Source organism: Diabrotica virgifera, chromosome 6 (genome assembly GCF_917563875.1).
Source record: "Diabrotica virgifera virgifera chromosome 6, PGI_DIABVI_V3a".
NCBI classification, from domain to species: domain Eukaryota; kingdom Metazoa; phylum Arthropoda; class Insecta; order Coleoptera; family Chrysomelidae; genus Diabrotica; species Diabrotica virgifera.
The window spans coordinates 113,535,522-113,547,837 of NC_065448.1; positions in this window are offsets into that span (position 1 = coordinate 113,535,522).

The window sequence follows — 12,316 nt, forward strand, 5'->3', positions numbered from 1 at the left end:
AAGCTTCTTTCACTTGGAATTATTCCATTTGCAGTATTTTCCAAGAAACATTCGCAAATTTTCGTTTGATAATTTGGACAAAGATATATTTTAGCTTAACAACACTTCGAACAAATCATGGTTAAATGTCTCTTGCTCACTTGATTTCCGATTAGTTGATTTTAAGCACCTAGATATCGAATTTTCTCTACCGATTCTATTTTTTTTACCGGTGTGTAAAGCAGTTTTGCAATGCTGGACTATTTGGAATTTTTTTTCGCATGGAATATGCAAAAAAATTCCTAAAGTAAACTAAATAATTTTTAGATCGGGGGTTATTTAAAGCATTTTAAATTAAAAATGTATATTTTTTGCTTTTCTGATTATTTTTATGCAATTTAAAATATTTAGGTTTAGTTTGTATTTACTTACTGCATGCTGAGCATAATAATTTTCCCATAATGACTAATTCTGGATGACTTCATCCAGATAGAAATATCAGGTACGAAGGTATTCGAACCATGAATAAACAAATAAATTCGCTTTGAAAACCTATTATATGCAGTTTATTTTTAAATATACAAGTATATGCAAAATTCAAAAGAAACTACAAAAATATGCAAATGCATATGCGTATGCCCTATTTGCATATTTGCCTGACTCTGGAAATGATAATAAAACAGGCTAATATTAACAGATCAGGACACATATATAATAAAAAACATCAATGTTTGGCATTCGCGGATGATGTAGTAATTCTATCCAGAAGCAAGGAACAATTAAAAGAGGTAGTAGAACGACTAGAAAAGGCAGCTCGAGAAAAAGGACTTTATATAAATGAAACAAAAACTAAGTACATGGAATAGACCGACAAAAAATTTGAACAAGGGCGATATTTAATGATAATAACGAATGAAGGAAAAATGTATAAATTTGAACTGGTAGAGAGATTTGAATCTTTAGGGACCTTATTTTCTAGTAGACCAAATATCCGGGAAGAAATACACAAAAGACTAATGTCAGGGAATCGTTGCATGTATGTACTCAATAGAATACTCAGAAGCAAAAATATATCCAAAGCAGCTAAATTAAGAACTTATAAAACTGTGATACGACCAATAGTTACGTATGCCTCAGAAACCTGGACTATGACAAAAACCGAGCAATCAATGTTACAAGTATGGGAAAGAAAAATATTTAGAAGGATATTTGGGGAAAAATGATCAACAATCAGTGGACACGAAGAACAAACAAGGAGTTAGAAGAATTGTATAAGGAGCCTAAAATAATTGCAGTTGTAAGATCACAAAGACTTAGATGGTTAGGACATGTCCAAAGAATGGCCCAAGTTAGAATGCCTAAAATCATGTTAAGCGCTACAATAGGTGCTAAAAAGAGAACAGGAAGACCTAGGACCAGATGGAGCCACGAAGTTAATGATGACCTGAGGTATCTCAATGCAACCAATTGGAAATAAAAAGCAAAGAACAAGCAAGAATGGAGGAAGATTGTAAACCAAGCCATGAGCCTGCTTGGCTCGAAGTGCTAATTATATATATATATATATATATATATATATATATATATATATATATATATATATATATATATATATATATATATATATATATATATATTGTTATGATCTAATTTTATTACTTTTATATCAATTAGTCTTTATTTGATTACTCCAATTAATTATTTAATCAATTATCCAATTGTCGCAAATCATACAAAAAAATTAAGAAAAAATCTCAGGGTGCCTTTTTATAATACAAAAAAAATATCTAAATTATCTTATGTTATACTTATCTTCTCTCGTGGTTTCAGTATCTCTTAGTTGGTTCTTATCGGGAGAAAAATAGGAAAGGGAAATAAATAGAAATATAAAATAAGCATACAGAAATATCTTTTATTATCAAAATCAATACTCTAAAAATCGATCAATTAAAACCTGTAGACATAGCTGTCCGAATGAAATTTTTACCACTTAAATTTATTCTAGTTCAAATAAAAATTTATCAGTTTGTTCCCGATGACTTTGATAAAACAAGCTAAACAAACAAATTTAGGTATTCGCAAAATTACTTATACTTCCTATTTAATTTTTGAAATATTGGAATCTTAATTCATTATGCTTTTACTAAAAATTTTAGTTTCCGCACATAAAAATATCTTTCACATAAATTGACTGACCTTTTGCTTCACTCACAATTATGTCTCCTCTTGACCCAAACAGCTCTCCCTTGTTGACTATGTTAGGCTACCCATCAAAGCCCTCTCCGTTCTCAAGCTTCAATCCAGCAGCATACCAGCACTGATTCTCCAAAAAACAACGAGCCAGGCCTCTTTTAACCAGTACTCGATTCAAACAACTCCAAAATTCTCTTCTCTCCTTCTCACAATAATACAGAATCAATGAGGTATTTCTTCTCAATTTAATCTGTCTCTCGTTTCACTTTTCAGCTCCACTCTCCACTATCAAACAAACACTGGTACTTGCTTTTTAACTATCCACGAAAACTTTGACTGCTCTTCCGCGATGACGGTCATATCATGAATCCTCTTTCCAAAACTATCTGAAAATTCACCTTCTCTCCTTCCCATTCCAAATTGCCAAACCAATCAGAGACATTTCTTCTTCCCCATCCTTTTTTTCATCCGAAAAAACCCACGCATACTTTAAAAAATATTCCTACCATCATAATAATTACTTTCGGGAAATTCTACAAAATTTACTCGGGTCAAACAAAAAGAGAATAAGACTAAGTTTTCACTCTAATGGCATATAGCATATCCCACCAGAATGAAAACAATGGGAACCTTCTCTGGTTACACCTCCGAGGCTTCTACAATTTGCAAGCCATACGGATGCTGAGACTAAGGAAGATGAGGGAATTCTACAATTTACAATTCACGTCCCATCTGCTCAGCGCGGTAAAGTTCCAACGAGACTGGTTCCCTTCATACTCCACACAGAGTAAATGTAAATCAAAAATGAATAACCATTTTCAATTTCGTTGCAAAACGAAAATACAGCCGAACCATATTCCAGTCCAATCAGAGAGTGCTGCAAGCACCTCTACCGGTTTCGAAACTTATTAGTCTCTCATCAGGAGGCACATATGCTGCTCTCCCTGATCCAACCAAAACAAACCCCAGCGTGCAGTCCCGAATTGCAACGAACGAAATGGCATAGATGCCCTAGCGGCAACTGCTAGCAAAAGACTAAGTTTTCACTCTAATGGCATATAGCATATCCCACCAGAATGAAAACAATGGGAACCTTCTCTGGTTACACCTCCGAGGCTTCTACAATTTGCAAGCCATACGGATGCTGAGACTAAGGAAGATGAGGGAATTCTACAATTTACAATTCACGTCCCATCTGCTCAGCGCGGTAAAGTTCCAACGAGACTGGTTCCCTTCATACTCCACACAGAGTAAATGTAAATCAAAAATGAATAACCATTTTCAATTTCGATGCAAAACGAAAATACAGCCGAACCATATTCCAGTCCAATCAGAGAGTGCTGCAAGCACCTCTACCGGTTTCGAAACTTATTAGTCTCTCATCAGGAGGCACATATGCTGCTCTCCCTGATCCAACCAAAACAAACCCCAGCGTGCAGTCCCGAATTGCAACGAACGAAATGGCATAGATGCCCTAGCGGCAACTGCTAGCAAAAGACTAAGTTTTCACTCTAATGGCATATAGCATATCCCACCAGAATGAAAACAATGGGAACCTTCTCTGGTTACACCTCCGAGGCTTCTACAATTTGCAAGCCATACGGATACTGAGACTAAGGAAGATGAGGGAATTCTACAATTTACAATTCACGTCCCATCTGCTCAGCGCGGTAAAGTTCCAACGAGACTGGTTCCCTTCATACTCCACACAGAGTAAATGTAAATCAAAAATGAATAACCATTTTCAATTTCGTTGCAAAACGAAAATACAGCCGAACCATATTCCAGTCCAATCAGAGAGTGCTGCAAGCACCTCTACCGGTTTCGAAACTTATTAGTCTTTCATCAGGAGGCACATATGCTGCTCTCCCTGATCCAACCAAAACAAACCCCAGCGTGCAGTCCCGAATTGCAACGAACGAAATGGCATAGATGCCCTAGCGGCAACTGCTAGCAAAAGACTAAGTTTTCACTCTAATGGCATATAGCATATCCCACCAGAATGAAAACAATGGGAACCTTCTCTGGTTACACCTCCGAGGCTTCTCGGAAGTGTGGAGTATGAAGGGAACCAGTCTCGTTGGAACTTTACCGCGCTGAGCAGATGGGACGTGAATTGTAAATTGTAGAATTCCCTCATCTTCCTTAGTCTCAGCATCCGTATGGCTTGCAAATTGTAGAAGCCTCGGAGGTGTAACCAGAGAAGGTTCCCATTGTTTTCATTCTGGTGGGATATGCTATATGCCATTAGAGTGAAAACTTAGTCTTTTGCTAGCAGTTGCCGCTAGGGCATCTATGCCATTTCGTTCGTTGCAATTCGGGACTGCACGCTGGGGTTTGTTTTGGTTGGATCAGGGAGAGCAGCATATGTGCCTCCTGATGAGAGACTAATAAGTTTCGAAACCGGTAGAGGTGCTTGCAGCACTCTCTGATTGGACTGGAATATGGTTCGGCTGTATTTTCGTTTTGCAACGAAATTGAAAATGGTTATTCATTTTTGATTTACATTTACTCTGTGTGGAGTATGAAGGGAACCAGTCTCGTTGGAACTTTACCGCGCTGAGCAGATGGGACGTGAATTGTAAATTGTAGAATTCCCTCATCTTCCTTAGTCTCAGCATCCGTATGGCTTGCAAATTGTAGAAGCCTCGGAGGTGTAACCAGAGAAGGTTCCCATTGTTTTCATTCTGGTGGGATATGCTATATGCCATTAGAGTGAAAACTTAGTCTTTTGCTAGCAGTTGCCGCTAGGGCATCTATGCCATTTCGTTCGTTGCAATTCGGGACTGCACGCTGGGGTTTGTTTTGGTTGGATCAGGGAGAGCAGCATATGTGCCTCCTGATGAGAGACTAATAAGTTTCGAAACCGGTAGAGGTGCTTGCAGCACTCTCTGATTGGACTGGAATATGGTTCGGCTGTATTTTCGTTTTGCAACGAAATTGAAAATGGTTATTCATTTTTGATTTACATTTACTCTGTGTGGAGTATGAAGGGAACCAGTCTCGTTGGAACTTTACCGCGCTGAGCAGATGGGACGTGAATTGTAAATTGTAGAATTCCCTCATCTTCCTTAGTCTCAGTATCCGTATGGCTTGCAAATTGTAGAAGCCTCGGAGGTGTAACCAGAGAAGGTTCCCATTGTTTTCATTCTGGTGGGATATGCTATATGCCATTAGAGTGAAAACTTAGTCTTTTGCTAGCAGTTGCCGCTAGGGCATCTATGCCATTTCGTTCGTTGCAATTCGGGACTGCACGCTGGGGTTTGTTTTGGTTGGATCAGGGAGAGCAGCATATGTGCCTCCTGATGAGAGACTAATAAGTTTCGAAACCGGTAGAGGTGCTTGCAGCACTCTCTGATTGGACTGGAATATGGTTCGGCTGTATTTTCGTTTTGCAACGAAATTGAAAATGGTTATTCATTTTTAAAAAGAGAATAAAATTCCAAACTTTCTTTTAGATTATTTTCTAAAGATATCATAACCTGTGGCTTCTGGTCTCGTGCATAACAAAGCACCGTTATAATCTCCAAATACCCTGAACAATTATTGTCTATTCATATCACTTTCTTTCCTAATGTCTCTTATTTTTCAGGGAAAAAACTCATTAAAGATAACCACTTCTTAAAAACTAACTTATAATATACAAGGTGTATAAAATTTATGTGCCCGCGTTATATTAAAATTAATAAAGTTTTTATTCTATCTTTGATTGATAAATTGATACACAATAACATCCCCGCCTTGTTTTGAGATAAAATCGTTTTTTTCTTAAGTACAACAAAAAATTATTTTCTCTCGACAACAACTTTTCCCTTGTTATCAATTTTTTTTATAACCTAATTTTCTTACCCTACCTTAAATTTATGCATTTGTCTTTATTCGTGGTATTTATACACATCATGGATATTGTAAATTCCTCGTATCTTTTCTGAGTCCACATGCCTCAGAACATAACTGTTTATTCCATTTTCATTGTGTACGATGTATGGGCCCTCGAAAATAGGCATTAGCTTTGCGCAAACGTCCCTTGTGAGATTTGATACTCGTAATGCCCTTACCAGCACCTTTTCTCCCTTCTGAAAAGTCACTGGTCGTCGTCTTCCATTATGATTTTGTCTTTGGAGATATTTCTCATTAATGCGCTGCAGCCTCCTCTGCACAGTTTCCAAAACTCGTTGGTATATATTCCCTCTGCTCAGGTTCTTCCCATGGTCGTACTGGCATAACACCCTTCATGATATATTCCGGAGTCTCTTTTGTCACCGTACTTGGAATGGTGTTTAAATAGTTTTCTATTTCTGCCACTTTCCTATCCCATCGTTGATGTTGTCCATTTGCAGCAATGCGAAGGAATTTAGTAGTCTCCTGTATAAAACGCTCTGAAGGATTACTTTGAGGATGTCGAATACTGACAAAATTTGTCCCTATTCCCCTATCTTGAAGCTGTCCCTTGAAACGCTCACTCCGGAAATACGTCGCATTGTCTAAGATAATTCTTCTGGGTGTTCCTACGGTGGCTATAAAATTGTCAATCTTTCTCATTATTTCTTCCCCTTTTGTAGTACGGCAACTGTATAACTTCACATATTTTGAAAATATATCGACCATCACCAAAATATGTTTGTTCCTTTGCGTAGTCATTATCAGGTCACTTAACATATCTATTGCGACAATATCCAATTTTTGACGGGTCACAATATTTTTAGCAATATTTTCATTTCTGAAATTTCTGCTTTTATATTTTTGACATATTTCGCATTTTTGGGTCACTTCTTTGGCAATCCGGTAATCTTTTCGGCAGATATAGTTTTCTCGAAAAACCAACCAAACCTTCCTGCTACCGATATGTCCATTGTCATCGTGTAATTTCTGTATGATCCTCACTGCCAATGTCTGTGTTACCAAATATAGTTCCTTTCCATCGATTCTTTTGAAGAAAATGTCATTTTCACTCTCCGCTCTTCTTTTTTCTCTTTCCTCCAGATCTTCTTGATTTGTTCTTATTTCGTTTAACGAAAACACACCTTCTCCTTGTGTCAAAATATTTAGTCCCACATGAAAAGCAATAGCTTCCTTTTTCCATTTTCTTCATCCCGTGTGAGAGCGTCGGCTATAATGTTGTCTTTTCCTTTTATATATCGAAACTCAAAATCATACTCCTGTAGTAACAAAATGCGTCGATGTATACGATTTTTCATGATATGCACCAAAGCTGCATGATCTGTTTCGATGGTGAATTTTGCTCCCAATAGATAAAACCTTAACTTGTTTACACAAAAAAGTACGCTAGCAAACTCTAATTCAGTCACACTGTATTTTATTTCGTGTGTTGTTGTCACCCGGGAAATAAAACAAATTGACACTTCTTGGTTGTTTTGTATCTGCGACAAAACTCCCGCGAATTTTTGTATGGATGCATCAGTTCGTAGTATGAAAGGTAAATTGTTCATGGGATGATATACTTTCGTTCCTTTCGAGAATTCTTCTTTTAATATTTGGAAAGACTTCTCTTGTTCTTCTTTCCAATTCCATTTAACACCTTTCTTCAGTAATTTTATCAATGGAATCTCCTTCTGGCTCAAATCAGGAATTAGTTTTTTGAAATAGTTGATTGTCCCGAGAAAACCTCTCAATGTTTTCAAATTCGTTGGCCTTGGGTATTCATCTATGAGTTTCACCCGGTCCTCGGCTAAACTAACTGTTTTTGTTTCCAATTTAAAACCCAAATATGTCACTTCTTTTTGAAAAAATTGACATTTTTCAATATTCAATTTTAATCCGGCCTTGTCCAACTCTTCCAAGATAATTTTTATGTGTTTCAAATGACTCCATGTATCTGGTGAAAAAATTAGTAAGTCGTTGATGTAGGGTACTATGAAATCTTCATATTTGTTTAATATTGTATGGAGAGCTCTTACCAGTGCTGCACAAGCACTTTGTAACCCAAAGGACACTACTTTAAATCGGTACACAATACCATCGATTGAAAAAGCGGTGTAGTTTCTACATTTTTCTGCTAAAGGTATCAACCAAAAACTGTGTTTTAAATCAATTTTAGAAAAAATATGTGATCCCGTAATTCTTCCAAAAATAGCCTCGATGTTGAGAGGTGATTCATATTGAGATACCGTGTGTTGATTTATATTCCGGGCATCCAAACATAGCCTCAATTCTCCACTGCTTTTTTTTACAATCACGATTGGGTTGATATACGGCGAGTCACATCTCTCTATGATTTGATCCTCTAACATTTTATTGATTTCTCCTTTCACCTCCTGTCGGTACTTATATGGGATAGGGTAAGTTTTCGATCGAAAATTTCCTAAGTCTTTAACCTCAAATGAATGTTCATACTTTTCGGCTACTCTGTTTTCTTCATTTATTAAATTTTCATATTCCCTCAATATTACACGCAGCTCCTTCTCCTTTTCTTCTCCACATATTAATTTTCTTTCTTTTTCCTCCGATTCTTTACACATGTTTATTGTGTATTCTGCCTCCTCCATTTCGCATACTTCTTCTTCAAATGTCACAGTTTCAATTGTATCTTTTCCACCTTCTTTTGTTAGTCTGATCTCTTCTTCTTCTGGGCTCATCTCTTCTTTTGAGGAATCCCAAGTTTTATCATCTTTTGGTAATCTTATTTCTTCTCTTTCTTCTTCTGGGCTCATCTCTTCTTTTGAGGAATCCCATACTTCATTTTCTTTTGTCAATCTTTCTTCTTCTTTTTTTTCTTCTGGACCCATCTCTTCTTTTGAGGAATCCCAGGCTTCATTTTCTTTAACTATCTTATGCTGCTTTCTCCTATTTCTTTTCTGTCCTTGCTTCATCGCCAAATTCATTTTCACCGTTTGTTTTTTGTCTAAGTCATCCTTTTTCCATTTCTCATGTTCCTTATCCATTTCCAGAATGTCCTGTTCTTCTTCTTTTTCCTCTGTTATTTTCATCGTGTTATTTTTGAAATCTATCACCACATGTTTTTCTGACAATTCATCCACTCCTACGATCATATCATGCATCATGTTCGGCATTATAACACATTGTGGTGCATAAAATTTCTTACCCAATCGTACCCTTATCCGTATTCCTTCATTTATAGTTGCCAAAGTCCGTTTATTTGCGCCCACTAAATTTACCCTGGGAATTTTGTAAATTAAATTCGTTAAATCAACCTCTTCTATTAATTTCCTGTTAATCAATGTAATTTCCGAACCAGTATCAATCATAATTTTAATCGGTTTCTCATTGATAAAACCATCTACAAATTTTAAATTTACTCCACTTCTTTTATCATTATTTCCTGCTAATTTAATAAATTCCTTCGGGTGACAAAAAATTCCTGTTTGTTCTTTTGTGTCTAGTGAGCGCCTTCGTGAAAAGACGCTTGCTGTTCTTCTTCGCTTCTGCTTCCGTCGCTTTGTCGCCGTATTTGCGTATTGTTACCGCTCTTCTATTTTCTCTTGGTCTGTCGGACTCGTATCGGTTTCCAGAATTTTCCTGTTCATTCCTTCTATTATCATTTCTGTCTTTTTGATACGTGCGGGTGCTATTTCTATTCTGGTTTTCTCGATATCTGTCTTCGTTCCATTGCCGATTTCTTTGTTCATAGTTTCCTCTTTCGTTGTCTCTATTTTCGTTTTCCCTTCTATCTCTTCTTGTATAATCTCTCCTAAAGTTTTGTCTTCTATCTCAATAGTCTTGATTTTCGCGTTGTCTATAATTTTCTTGTGATCTTCTTATTTCTCTTTCTCTCATTTTTGTTTCTCGTATTTGTAAGAATTGCAAACTGTCGATATCTTTGTAGTTTTGTAAAGTTATGTGATCTTCTAATAAGGTATCTTCAAAATGTCTGGCTATCAGTTCTACTAGCTGTTCGGACGAATAATTGTAATGTAGGTGTTTTGCATTGTTGTATAATTGTAATGCGTATGTTTTTTCTGAAATACCCATCCTATCATGGTACCTCCCATTTTGCAACTCCTTGTTTATTTCCATCTGTTGTATTTTCCCCAGAAATAACTCAGGAACTTTTGTTCGAACTTATGCCAATTGTCCAATTCTTCTTCTTTGCTATCAAACCATAAACTCGCCTCATCTTCAAGATGGTTCCTTATCATTTCTTTGGCTGTTTCGAAGTTACCGATGTATCGTACTTTCTTTTTTAAATTATTTATGAAAATTACTGGGTGTAATTTTTTGGACATCTTGGATTTAAAGCACCCTATGTAACGCACAGCCGGCACAGCTGAATGTGGCTGGATTTTTGTGTTTGTGCATCACAGTGTTGCCATGCTGTTTTCTATATATTTCTTTCATAATTTCAATCAATGTTAAATGTACCTACAAGAATAATAGAATAATAACATTTACTTCTCCGTCATTATACTAGGTATAACGACAAATGAGGTGTCAAATTAAAGCTTATAATCCAAGGATAGTACTAAAGGTGAGAAATTAGACCTAGGTTGTCTGTCCGTCTGTCTGTCTGTCCGCGAATATAACTCCTCCGTCACTATACCAGGTCGGTCGGACAGGCGGACAGACAGCCTATTGTCAAACTTCTCATCTTTAGTACCATCCTTGGATTATAAGCTTTCATTTGACACCTCATTTGTCATTCTACCTGGTACAGTGACGAAGGAATCATATACGCGGTCGGACAGACAGACGGACAGACAGCCTAGGTTAAATTTCTCACCTTTAGTACCATCCTTGGATAAGCTTTCATTTGACACCTCATTTGTCATTCTACCTGGTATAATGACGGAGGAGTTGAGTTTGCAAACAGACAGACAAGACGGACGGACGGACAGACGGACGTGGACAATTCAATATTTTCACATTTTTTCAGAATTGGTGAAAACAACAACATAATAAACTTTACTTAATTGGTGTTTCAAAACTACTTACTTTTAACACATTAGGTACAAATATTACAAGGTTTTTAGCAAGTTAAACGTCACAATGATTTAAAATAATCAAGTAAAAACCTATATATACATAACATGTTAGAACATACCTAAAATACACAAAAATGATACATTTCACACACAAATATAATATCCAAAAAATTGTAACGTGATAGTATGAAAAAATAGAGGATACGGCAACGGTGTTACATGTGACGGTCGGACCGGGCCGGAGTCAATGCCAATATCTACACAGACATATTAGGGTGCTTTAATATCCAAGATGTCCAATTTTTTTACATCCCCGCCAAATCTTATTTTCACATCCTCTGTACTATGGATAATCGTTTCCCTTCTTTCTCCGAAATTCAGTTGCGTCTTGTTTTCGGTGACTTGTTTTTCTATTTTTTGATCCAATTTTTGTTGTTTTCATACATTTTTTGTTGTGTTTCCTTCATGGCTCGTTTTGTTTCTTCCTGATTTTTATCCATTTTCTTTGATGTTTCCTCCTGATTTTTATCCATAGCTCGTTTTGCTTCATCCTGATTTTCTTGCATTGTATCCATTTTTTGTGACTGGAGTTGCATCAGTTGTAATAATTTATCTATTCCTAATACTTCCTGTTTACTGATGCCATGATTGTTGTTTCGAAAATGTCTTCTTGTTCTATATGTTCTTCTTGTTCCGAATGTTCTTCTTGTTCTAAATGTTCCTCTTGGTTTTTGTTTTCTTTGCTTTTGCTTCTGGTGGTCGGCATGTAGTTAAAATTTATCCCCGCCTGATACGAAATTCGAAATTACCTTGTATGCTGTAGAGACGAAAGTTTTCTCTCCCCAAATATAATCAATTTATCACACAAATTTTTAAATTTATCAAAATTCAAATCAATCAAAAATAAAATAAATATGTAAAATTGTACTTAGATAAAAAAAAACTCAAACAAAATATTTCATAAATTTTAGATATATCAACTTTTTCCTACGGGCAAATAAATTTTCCTTCACCTGTTTTTCCGTTTTCTATCCCTTCAAATTCACAACCAGAGATACTTTCATGCCACACGTTGGCTCGCCATGTTGTTATGATCTACTTTTTATTACTTTTATATCAATTAGTCTTTATTTGATTACTCCAATTAATTATTTAATCAATTATCCAACTGTCACAAATCATACAAAAAAATTAAGAAAAAATCTCAGGGTGCCTTTTTATAATACAAAAAAAATATCTAAATT